The sequence below is a fragment of the Bombina bombina genome, chromosome 1 (assembly GCF_027579735.1).
Source record: "Bombina bombina isolate aBomBom1 chromosome 1, aBomBom1.pri, whole genome shotgun sequence".
NCBI classification, from domain to species: domain Eukaryota; kingdom Metazoa; phylum Chordata; class Amphibia; order Anura; family Bombinatoridae; genus Bombina; species Bombina bombina.
In genome coordinates this window covers 150,118,356-150,132,035 of record NC_069499.1, presented here as the reverse complement: position 1 = coordinate 150,132,035, position 13,680 = coordinate 150,118,356, and the positions used below count along the sequence as shown (strand labels likewise).

At 36.3% G+C, this 13,680-nt stretch overlaps 1 protein-coding gene across 1 annotated transcript in view; it reads right to left on the bottom strand.

Annotated features, from left to right (window-relative positions):
- Window positions 1-13,680, bottom strand: part of MDGA2 (MAM domain containing glycosylphosphatidylinositol anchor 2) — a 1,262,343-nt gene that overhangs the window by 414,047 nt on the left and 834,616 nt on the right. The window lies entirely within an intron of this gene.

Here is a 13,680-nt window from a genome sequence, read left to right as displayed (position 1 = left end):
TATCCTAAGCCAAGTGAAGACACTTCAAAACAAATTAACACCTTTTTTGCTGTGATTGTTTTTCAACATTCAAACTCCCCTACCACATACCTTATTTGGAAGAGCTTGATTTGCTACTGGACTAACACAATACTAGCCATGGTCATTATATTAGCAAAACCTGACCGGCATTTTTGCAATTTGCTATCTAATTCCACTGCTGAGGCAATTTAGTGACATATATGAGGCAGTTAAGCTAAAATTTTCACCATTTTAACTGGTTGCCAGTGTGATTTCTATATTGATACAGGTGAGTTTAATTACAAATTACAGGAGCATCACAAACTTGGAATGCAATTATTTTGTACAATTTTGAGAAGGTGACAATAATTGTATATATATATATATTACTGTCACTATTTGGCCAAATGCTGTAACTAACTTCATTTTGCTTTTAATCTAAAAATGTGCTTGCAAGAGAGTGCCAGACGTTCTTTGTGTTGTGTTAATTATTTTGTTTTGTAATTTTTGATTTTGTGCTCTGTACCCATGCTGTATTTGGGGGTTTTAATATATTTATATGAAGTAATCATGTCACCTCTCAAGCACCTTTTTTCTAAAGAAAACATACACAGGTTGTATATTTCTATAAATTCTCCATTACCCCTATTAGTTTTAAATTTAAGAAAAAGATGTGGAGCATAAAAGAGAGAGCGATCTAAGTGCAGTATATAAAATAAAAACATATTTATTACATATGTATCAGATTCACTCACAAACAGGACCTCAAACAGTGTGAGGTATGTGATAAGCGTGTGTACAGATGACCACCCACTGGATACTGGAAAACTCCTTGTATATCCGTTCTTTTCAGTCCGTTTGTTCGGCTTCGTTCTTTTGCAGCCAGAACAGGGGAATACCGAGTGTGGCCAAGTCCCTCAAAGTGATTCCGTCCTCAAAGCAGCATTCCCGTATTGCCGGCAAGGGGAATCACCACCAGTATAGACAGTCTAGCGTTACTGTACGTGTGTGTAGGCCTGGCCTTATGTGTTTTGCAGGGCTCCTCCCCGCTTCATCAGAGATCCTGTTTTGTGAGTGAATTTGATACATATGTAATAAATGTGTTTATATTTTATATAATGCACTTAGATTGCTCTCTCTTTTGTGCTCCACATCTATTTCTTAGATTTGGGTCTACTCTTTCACTCACGAATATCACGCCAGTGAACAGGAAGGGAGCTGCATTTTATTGGGAAGCATTTAATCCTGAATGTCAGGCGTTGTGAATAACATTGCTTGCGCAGGACTATGTAAATCCACTCATAGTAGGATACGCATAGAGTAACAAATTGTTTGAATTGCAGTGTGTCTACAATTTATGTACTTTATGATAATTTATTGCTATTTTACTGCTATTTTTTAAGTTATCATATGTCTTGATATTTTGTATTTAATCATTAATTTACTATTAAGCATTTTTTACCGTACATTAATTGAGTACTTGGCGCTCCTTGGTATTGTGGCTTTTGTTGACCCTTATTAGTTTTGTGTCCTTTCTCTGAACTTTTTCTAAGAATATATATATATATATATATATATATATATATATATATATATATATATATATATATATATATATATATATATATATAAATATATATATATATATATGTAAAAATACAAAAAGGAAAAAAAAAGTTATAGGGCTACTTAAATTAATTTTATTGAGTACAAAATTGATGCATGATGTGTGAGACTTTATATATACACACACACTCGCACACAACATATTAAAACACAGTAGAAAAATGCTGGCCAGCACACTAAGAGTTATTGATGTATATCTTATAATGATCTACAAAGTGTTAAGGGGATTAGAAGCATCCTATTATTCATCAAGCAGAACTAAAGTAATACAGATACTACAAAGGGTTAATGAGCATTCCCAAAGGAATCCCTGTCAAAAAACAAATATTGAACATAGCAACAAAGTCCACTTATAAATAGTCCCCAAATACTTAATACATCAGATAGGCAGAAAATAGGCAATCTTTAAATTGCGGTTTCAGCGTTAGTGTCATGTGGCTCTTTTCCAAGCTTCAAGCCAATCATACAGCTGGCAACAGAGCATGCTTATATGAGACAGAGTTTCTAAAGTGTGATGCTGAGTATCAAAGGCATATGATATACAGGTGGCCCTCGGTTTACGACGGTTTAATTTGCGCCGTTTCAGAATAACGCCCTTTTTTTTGCTATTGAAAAGCATTGACTGCTATTGAAAGCATTAGCACATGCATACATTAAAATAGCCAGTAGGTGGAGCTGTCCGCTTGTGTTGCAGCAAACACATGCAAAGAAAGGCAAGCCAGACATGATCAATGGATCAGCTTTCAAAGGAACAAGATCTAGCAGCCACTTCCCTTAGCTGCAGACTCAATGCAGAGAACTGTTTGCAGAAAAAGGCAAGTAAAAAAGGTTTTTGTTCATTAAACTTAGTTTGATGATGAAACAGTCTGTTGTGTGATTAAACACAGGCAGGCTGAAATCAGTGTATAACCAGACCTGAGCAATAGAGCCGTTTTTAAAGGAACAAGATCTAGCAGCCACTTCCCTTAGCTGCAGAAAAAACATTTTTCTTCATTAAACTTAGTTTGATGATGATACAGTCTGTTGTGTGATTATTTTGTTTTTGTTCATTAAACTTAGATTGATGATGATACAGTCTGTGTTTGTGTGATAATTTTATTAGGTGCGGTTTAGCAAATGTTTTTGTTTATTAAACTTAGTTTGATGATGATACAATCTATTTTATTAGGTTTATAATGCTGTTTAGCATTTAAAGTCTTCATTTCAAAGCTTTAAAAATAATGTATTAGGTTTTACTTATGTCAATTTTGAGAGGGGGCTGGAACCTAACTCCCTCACTTCCCATTGACTTACATTATAAACTGGGTTTCAATTTACAACGGTTTCGATTTACAACCATTCCTTCTGGAACCTTACCCCGGCATAAACTGAGGGCTACCTGTTATAGTAGCAATCAGAGAACTACTACTTTCGTTTTATGCTCTGTGGCACAGACACTTAAGACTCACAGTTAGCTTTGTAGCAGTATCTCCGCTGCAGTCAGCATGACAGGCACACACCTTTGGCATTTCACTTGGTGCCGCTCCTGTATACCACAAACACTGCTTTCAAATTGATCATCAGTCAGACTCCCAAAGGACTCCAGTTTCAAAGGTCATTCTTGGCTGCCTGTATTTCCTCCTAAAATCGCTCCTCCAGTCAGACGTGATCACCCCCAGTGTCACAGTTCTCCTTCCTGGCTACACTTACGATCAGTTAGGTTATGCACAGGTCAGCATATATGGAGTCAGGATTTCTCCTTAGTGGTTAGGCCAGTGTCCATACATGATACGCCAGACAGCAGCGAGTTTACTTTCTTCATCCAATGCCTTTGGTGCATTTAGCTGCAGTGGGTAGAACTGTTGAATGTTGGCGCTAACAATAAACCCCAAATGCCAAGTCCTAAAAAACTACTCCTCCCCAGTAGTTATAAACAATGTATAGAACAGATAAAGGAAAAAAGAACTGGTGCTATAATCTCCAGCTAAGTATATATACTACACTTATACAAAATATTTTGAACCTCTATTGGATAATCTGGTCCACTAAACAATGTGTTTGAGTAAAAGTCTAGAATGATAGATTAAATAGTGGTTGCCAAATTATATTAAAGTCAAATATCAAAATAGTAGGAATAAGTATAAAACTCAGATACCTTCTGTGTAGAGCCAAAAAGATTAAGATGTGAGAGTGTGCAAACCACAAAATATATTACAAAACTTGATATATATTATCCTAAAATATTTATTTAAATATTAAAAAACAAATTAGATTAAATAGTCTTATGTGAGACCACAAAAAATAAAAACATAAAATAAACACTGACACCCACAAGGGTTAATAATTCCAGTCACTGTAAGCACATAGAGACGTCTCCCTGTTAGCATATGAAAAATATTGTAATTAAACAAGCAGACAAGGGAGTTATTTTAGATAAGATCAAATATTTGCATGAAGCCAATAGATTACTTAATGATCACACCACTTATAGTGTATTAAAATCAGATCCAATGAAAGTATATACAAACAGATTAAACACACTACTGGAAGCAGCCAAAATAAATAGAATCATAAACAATAAAGAATTTAGTTACCAAAATTTCCAAGAATACCCATCTTTTACTATCTTCCCAAAATTCATAAAGACATTAAAAATCCCCCAGGAAGACCAATTATCCCCGGGATTGTGTCTTTAACATGTAATATTTCCGAATATATCGATGAATTCCTATAAAAATATGTGAAAACTCTTCCATCCTATTTGAAAGACACTACAGAGGTATTACAAATTCTAGAAAATATGGAATGGAAAAACAATTTCTATTTAATTACTAGAGATGTTTCTTCTCTTTATACTAGTATAAAACATGAATGGGGTATAAGGGCAGTAGAAAAATACCTAAATAATGATAATAAATTACATAAAGATCAATCAAAATTCATTATAGATGGGATCTCATTTATTCTGAATCAAAATTACTTCTCTTTTAATAGGAAGTTTTTTCTACAAACAACAGGTACTGCTATGGGCACGAGGTTTGCTCCAAGTTATGATAATCTTTTCATGGTGACTGGGAGAAAGATTTTATCCAGGGACATGAGCTTGGCACAAACCTCGTGCTTTATAAAAGATATATTAATGATATCTTAATGGTGTGGAGTGGAGACTCAACCAACCTTGACAAATTTCTATCAAACATGAATAAAAACACAGTAGGTCTAAAATTTACCAATATGATAAGCAAAGAAAAGATAGTCTTTCTAGATCTAGAAGTTGAAATAATATATGACGCTTTAAAAACAAAAACACATTTCAAAACAGTAGATGCTAACAGTCTTATACACTCAGAAAGCTGACATCTAAGAAGATGGAAGGAAAACGTCCCTAAGGGACAGTGTATAAGACTACGCAGAAATTGTTCTAAAGTAGAGAAGTTAACCTTGAGCAAGCAGATATTCTCGAAAGAAAATTTCTAGAGAAAGGCTATAAGATCTAATCACGAAGGCTAAAAATGAAATAGTACTAATAGATAGGAAAGAATTATTGAAATATAAAAGAGAAAAAAACAGATAATTATGTGGGACAAGAGTTGATCAATGTGCCATTGATAACAAACTACAATGATGATTTCAGGATTTTGAAAAAGATCATGAACAAACACTGGCACTTGGTGCAGAATGACCCTATTATTGGGAATATGATCTCCCCTTATCCCAATATAATTTTTAAAAAGGCTAAAAACCTAAAAACTATCTTAGCCCCAAGTGAGTTTAAGACTGAGAAAATAATTGGATCTATCCAGAAATGAAATTAAAGTTTTTTTCCCTTGTTTTGTTTGTAAATCTTTTCAGTTCAGTTTAAAGATCAAACAATACAGATCCACACAAACAGGGAAATCATATGACATTAGTAACACCATTAGATGCCAAGATAAAGGGGTGATATACATGATACAATGGGGCCTATCTATCAAGCTCCAAATGGAGCTTGATGTCCCGTGTTTCTGGCGAGCCTACAGACTCACCAGAAACAGCAGTTATGAAGCAGCGGTCACAAAGACCGCTGCTCCATAACCCTGTCCGCCTGCTCTGAGCAGGCGGACAGACATCGCCGGAATTCAACCTGATCAAGTACAATCGGGTTGATTGACACCTCCCTGCTGGCGGCCGCGAGTCTGCAGGGGGTGGTGTTGCACCAGCAGCTCTTGTGAGCTCTTGTGAGCTGCTGGTGCAATGCTGAATACGGAGAGCATATTGCTCTCCGTATTCAGCGAGGTCTGGTGACCTGATCCGCACTGTCAGATCAGGTCCACCAGACTTTGTTAAATAGAGGCCATTGTATGTATAATAAGCAATATATTGGGGAGACAACTAGAACCCTTAGGGAAAGAATCCGAAACATCTATGGACAATAGAAAAATGGAAAAAAGATACCTATCTCTACCAACATTTCAAGGAAAAACACAATAACAAATTGACAGATTTTAGATTTTGGGGAATAAAAAAAGTTTCACCTAACTGGAGGGAAGGGAATTTAGAAATTTAATTACTCAGAATTGAATCCGAAACTATATATACATTACAAACTTTACAGCCCCAGGGACTGAATTCTGAATAGGAAATTTCAATTTTTCTCTAAAAGTTCATTTTTATCCGCCAAAGTTCATTTCTCCTGATCGACACTGGAACTACTCATATAGATTGTCCCTATAAGTATTATGATTCCTAGATACGCTTATATTATGGATTGTAAAATGTATTCTATTAACACTAACACACTAGTATATGTGTCACTATTGTAGGTTTTAGGTAGTTATAAACTGACATATTTTAATTCTTTTCCATAAGTTCATTTGCTCTGTCCACAGTTTATTCCAGTAATCCTATACTATAACCATTAGTAGATATAATTCATGCAAGTATTATGATTCCCAGATACACAAACATTAAGGATAGTAAAATGTATTCCACTAACACTAGCATACTAGTACATGTGTAAGAATTAGATGTTTTAACTTTTATTAGAATTGACTAGTATAGATGGAAATATTTTAGATTGTCATTTTATCATTATGTATAATCAATATATTTGAGTATATTTTGATAAGATTAGTTGTTGTGTTTGATCTGTAATTTCTATTCACCACAATTACTAACTGAAATACCTCCTTAAGACTGACTATCAAGGGATTACAGAATTCCACCTTAAAACAAAAGGAGGTGTGACACAACAGTAACCAATTGAATTCAGAACATTGCAACCAATGAGATAAAAGTACTGCCTTTTTTATAACAATAATTTGATCTAATTTGGAGTATCTTGATAAAATCACCCCCAGGGTGAAGCGCGTTGATTTTACTCCAGTACCTACTCAAGTATATGTTACCAAGGAAAAGAATATTTGCATCAGGAATTCTGGTAAAGATGATATCTATAGCTGAAATTCAGCCCCTTGTGTGTACTCTATAGTTTACAATAGCTTAGGAGAAAAGCCAAGGCAAGGACCAGGGAGTGTTTACTGCATACAGTGATATCTTATATCAGGGATTCCCACCTCGGTGGTGGTAATTGAGCTCTCTAATACATAGAGTTTCATCATCCAGGCTCCGTGAGGTTTATCCAACTCTGAGTGCGGATACCATATCTACAGTGCGTATTAATATAGCACCAACTTAGACATTCATTTGAGTCATATTCCTATATGATACATTGAAGTTTACAACAAAACTACAGAACCACGCTAAAGATTCAGCTGTTATAAGCGTGTGAGCAACGGCCGCATCCACCAATTGGAAGAGAGGTGTGTCATTCTGCCACCAATAGGATCAAAGGTTTGCACACCGGAAATAATAACGGATCCAAGTAACAAGCATTCAAGGTGTTTGACGCAAAAAAGAGACAGAGGCTCACATCGGATAACCAACCTTACATGTTGCTAGTGGTCGGGTAATATCTGTGACCCCGCAGGAGAGCCACGCTTTGGAGTTACAGCATTCATATTTGCTTCACAATAAGTAAGGTACCTTTTTATTCAGTGCAAACATCTACTGTGCTTGTCATAGCACTTTTCATATGATAACAGGGAGACGTCCCTATGTGCTTACAGTGACTGGAATTATTAACCCTTGTGGGTGTCAGTGTTGATTTTATGTTTTTATTTTTTGTGGTCTCACATAAGACTATTTAATCTAATTTGTTTTTTTTATATTTAAATAAATATTTTTAAGATAATATATATCAAGTTTTTTTTATATATTCTGAGGTTTGCACACTCTCACATCTATCATTCTAGACTTTTACTCAAACACATTGTTTAGTGGACCAGATTACCCAATAGAGGTTTGAAATATTTTGTATAAGTATAGTATATATAACCCAGCTGGAGATTCTAGCGCCAGTTCTTTTTTCCTTTATCTGTTCTATGCCTTTATCTGCAGCTCTAGTAAACTAAGGCACCAAAGATATTGGATGAAGAAAGTAAGCTCGCTGCTGTCTGGGGTATTATGTATGGACACTGACCAATATATGCTGACCTGTGCATAACCTAACTGATCGTAAGTGTATCCAGGAAGGAGAACTGTGACACCGGGGGTGATCAAGTCTGATTGGAGGAGCGATTTTAGGAGGAAATGCAGGCACACAAGGACGACCTTTGAAACTGGGGTCCTTTGGGAGTCTGACCGATGATCAATTTGAAAGCAGTGTTTGTGGTATACAGGAGCGGCACCAAGTGAAACGCTGACTTCAGCGGAGATACTGCTACAAAGCTAACCATGAGTCCTAAGAGTCTGTGCCACAGAGCATAAGACAGAAGTAGTAGTTCTCTTATTGCTACTATATATCATATGCCTTTGATACTCTGGTGTGCTAACGGGAGGCGCTGGTTCAGCTTGTATCAGTCGTTGGTATCTTCCTTTCCTTCCTTGGTTGTATAACTCTAGGTGCAAAATAGTGGTGCTGAAATATCAGACAATACACCATACAAAGGTGAATATCTACTCACAGTGTATATTGCAGGTTACCGGCTCCTTCCCAATATGAAAAGACAATATCACAGATTCAGTAAAAAAGTTTGTCTTTATTTGGCTCAACGCAAAAGCATTTCAACGGTCCCAGCCGTCTTTCTCAAGAGCAATTACAAACCAAAGCATGATGCTTTGGTTTGTAATTGGGAAGGAGCCAGTAACCTGCAATATACACTGTGAGTAGATATTCACCTTTGTATGGTGTATTGTCTGATATTTCAGCACCACTATTTTGTACCTAGAGTTATACAACCAAGGAAGGAAAGGAAAGGAAGATACCAACGACTGATACAAGCTGAACCAGCGCCTCCAGTTAGCACACCTGATATATTCACACAGACCTTGGGAGAGACTGTGGGACGGCTGCGGTTCACCAGAAGGGGAAAGTATTAATACATATTATACACCTGTTTGCATGTATATCTGCCTTTGATACTCTGCAGCACACTTTAGTAACTTTGTCTCCTATAAGCATGCTCTGTTGCCAGTGTTCTGTATTATTTGCCGACTTCGTTATATTCCCCTACCTCTGGCAACGCCTACCAAATTCTTACGATGCCGATTGTTGACGCATGCGCTCACTGCAGCATTGCTACAATAAAGTGCAAAATTACACTAAAAAGCACGCATGCACCTATGCCGCAGTCGGCAAATATTACAGAAGTGGATCAAACACAGTTTTGGCACTAGCTGGGTCAGTTGGCATACAAATTGATTGTGCAAAAAAAGAGAGGTGCTTTACGCCCAATGAGTAAATAAAACATCCAACATACAAATTGATCGTACTTATGTTTTCACAGTATACATAGTTACAAGCACTCTGGGGACCTACAAAATTTGGGCACTAGCTGGGTGGAAGACAAATAGATCATACCTTTTTTACATAATATGAATATTTACAAACACTCTGTTGGACATTTAAGTACTTGTGTACATCTAAGTACTTGTACATCTAAGTGCTTGTAACTATTGATATTGTGAAAACATAAGCACAATCAATTTATATGCCACCTGACCCAGCTAGTGCCAAAACTGTGTTTGACCCGCTTCTGTAATATTTGCCGACTGCGGCATGGGTGCATGCGTGCTATTTAGTGTAATTTTGCCTTATTTTTTTTTTGTAGCAATGCTGCAGTGAGCGCATGCATCAATAACCGGCTTTGTAAGAATTTGGTAGGCATGGCCAGAGGTAGGGAAACGTAACAAAGTCGGCAAAAATAACAGAACACCTGCTGTATGATTGGCTTGAAGCTTGGAAAAGAGCCACATCACACTTACGCTGAAACCGCAATTGAAAGATTGCCTACTTTCTGCCTATCTGATGTATTAAGTATTTGAGGACTATTAAGCCGACTTTGTTGCTATGTTCAATATTTGTCTTTGTTTTAGACAGGGATGCCTTTGGAAATGCTCGTTAACCCTTTGTAGTATCCATATTACTTTAGTTCTGCTTGATGAATAATACAATCGGCTAGATTACGAGTTTTGCGGTAACAGGGGTGCATTGCTAACGAGCCTTTTTTTTTTCACCATTTCCTTAAGACAACGCTGGTATTACAGGTTTTTTTAAACCCGGCGTTAGCCGCAAAAAGGTGAGCGTAGAGCAAAATTTAGCTCCACATCGCACCTCAATACCAGCGTTGCTTACGGTAGCGGTAAGCTGGCTAAACGTCCTTGTGCACGATTTCCCCATAGGAAACAATGGGGCTGAGCCAGCTGAAAAAAACCCTAACACCTGCAAAAAAGCAGCGTTCAGCTCCTAACGATTTCTATAGGGAAATGAATTTTATGTCTACACCTAACACCCTAACATGAACCCTGAGTCTAAAGACCCCTAATTTTACACTTATTAACCCCTAATCTGCCGTCCCCGACATCGTCGCCGCCTGCATTATATTATTAACCCCTAATCTGCTGCTCCGGACACCGCCACCACCTACATTATCCCTATGAACCCCTAATCTGCTGCCCCCAACATCGCCAAACCCTACATTATATTTATTAACCCCTAATCTGCCCCCCAATGTCGCCGCAACCTACCTACACTTATTAACCCCTAATCTGCCGTCGCCAACGTCGCTGCCACTATAATAAAGTTATTAACCCCTAAACTTAAGTCTAACCCTAACACCCCCCTAAGTTAAATATAATTTAAATAAATCTAAATAAAATTACTACAATTAAATAAATTATTCCTATTTAAAACTAAATACTTACCTATAAAATAAACCCTAAACTAGCTAGAATATAACTTATAGTTACATTGTAGCTATCTTAGGATTTATATTAATTTTACAGGCAACTTTGTATTTATTTTAACTAGGTACAATAGTTATTAAATAGTTATTAACTATTTAATAGCTACCTAGTTAAAATAAGTACAAATTTAACTGTAAAATAAATCCTAACCTAAATTACAATTTCACCTAACACTACACTATGATTAAATTAATTACATAAACTAACTACAATTAACTACAATTAAATTAAATAAACTAAAGTACGAAAAACAACAAACACAAAATTACAGAAAATAAAAAAATAATTACAATTTTTTTAAACTAATTACACCTAATCTAATCCCCCTAATAAAATAAAAAAGCCCCCCAAAATAATACAATTTCCTACCCTATACTAAATTACAAATAGTCCTTAAAAGGGCCTTTTGCGGGGCATTGCCCCAAAGTAATCAACTCTTTTACCTGTAAAAAAAATTCAATACCCCCACAACATTAAAACCCACCACCCACACACCCAACCCCAGAATCCTATCAGCCAATTGGAATTCAAGGGATTCCATCTTGGATGACATAATTTAATGGAACCTTCATTCTTCACTTGGACTTCGTTTGAAGAGGATGTTCCGCGTCGGCTGGATTGAAGATGGACCCGCTCCGCTCCAGATGGATGAAGATAGAAGATGCCGTCTGGATGAAGACTTCTGCCGCTTTGAGGACCTCTTCTGCCTGGATCAGATAAAGACTTCTGCCCCTCTGGAGGTCCACTTGTGCCTGGCTGGGTGAAGACATCTCAAGGTAGGGTGATCTTCAAGGGGGTAGTGTTAGGTTTTTTAAGTGGGGATTGGGTGGGTTTTAGAGTAGGGTTGGGTGTGTGGGTGGTGGGTTTTAATGTTGGTGGGTATTGTATTTTTTTTTACAGGTAAAAGAGCTGATTACTTTTGGGCAATGCCCTGCAAAAGGCCCTTTTAAGGGCTATTTGTAATTTAGTATAGGGTAGAGAATTTTATTATTTTGGGGGGCTTTTTTATTTTATTAGGGGAATTAGATTAGGTGTAATTAGTTTTAAAAAATTGTAATTATTTTTTTATTTTCTGTAATTTTGTGTTTGTTGTTTTTCGTACTTTAGTTTATTTAATTTAATTGTAGTTAATTGTAGTTAGTTTATGAAATTAATTTAATGATAGTGTAGTGTTCGGTTTAGGGGTTAATAGGTAGTTTATGGGTGTTAGTGTACTTTTTATCACTTTAGTTAAGAGTTTTATGTTACGGCGTTAGCCCATAAAACTCTTAACTACTGACTTTTAAATGCAGTAGGAGACTTGATAGGAGAGAAACTACCGCTCACTTCTTCCAAGACTCGTAATCCCATTAAAAAGATAGATTGACGTAAGGGGAGATTTGCGGTAAGCTCGAGTCGCGGAAGAAAAGTGAACGGTACACCTGTACCTGCCTGACTCATAATACCAGCGGGCGTTAAAAAGCAGCGTTGGGACCTCTCAACGCTGCTTTTTAAGGCTAACGCAATACTCTTAATCTAGCCGAATGTTTCTTATTCCCTTAACACTTTGTAGATCATTATGAGATATGAGATCAGTAACTCTTAGTGTGCTGGACAGCATTTTTGTACTGTGTTTTAATATATTGTGTGCGAGTGTGTGTATATAAGGTCTCACACATCATGCATCAATTTTGTATTCAATAAAATTAATTTGATTATTTAAAAGAGTGCTGTATTCCCTCGTTATATATAGGACTTTATGTAGCCCTATTACTTTTTTCTTCCTTTTTGTATTTTTACTTTTATATATATATATATATATATATATATATATATATATATATATATATATATATATATATATATTCTTAGAAACTGTTTGCACAATTATTAGGCAAGTTTTATTTTTGAGGATTAATTTCATTTTTGAACTACAGTGCTCTTGGTCAATCAAAATGTTAATAAACCTCAAACCTGAATATTTAAGAAAGTAAAAGTGAGGTTTTGGCTTTCTTAGTAGAATATCTATGTGTGCACAATTATTGGGCAACTATTAATCTGCAGAAATATTATACAACTAAATGAAAAACTAAAATTTTCCAATCTCACTTGTTAATTTTCATCTGTTAAAGTGATAATAATAAACAAACAACTCAAAATTTACAAATAAACATTTCTGACATTTAAAAAAAACAAAAAACTAGCAGTAGGTTTGGGAGTTGATTTTGAGTCCATCTTCAACCCGAAAAGGTCCAATTAGTGCATCTTTATTAATACCAGCCCATACCAGTACCCCACCTCCACGTTGCTGGCGTCTGAGTCGAAGTGGAGCTCTGTGCTCGTTACTGATCCAGCCACGGGCCTATCCATCTGGTCCATCAAGAGTCACTCTCATCTCATCAGTCCATAAAACCTTTCTAAAAATTGTCTTCAGATATTTCTTGGCCCAGTCTTGACATTTCAACTTATGTGTCTTGTTTAGTGGTGGTCGGGGTTTCAGTCTTCCTTACCTTGACCATGTCTCTGAGCACTGAACACCTTGTACTTCTGGGCACTCCAGGTAGGTTGCAGTACTGGAATAACAGCACTGGAGGATAATGCGTTCCTGGTATCTTCACATTTGATTCTTCTCGAATCTTTGGCAGTTTGCGTCTTTTTTTCTCAACACGTTTCTTGCAATTCTGTTTCCTATTTGCAACAAAACGTTTGATGGTTCTATGATCATGCACCAATATCGTAGCAATTTGAAGAGTGCTGCATCCCTCTGAAAGACTTTTTGCAATTTTTGACTTTTGAGTCAGTTAAATCTCT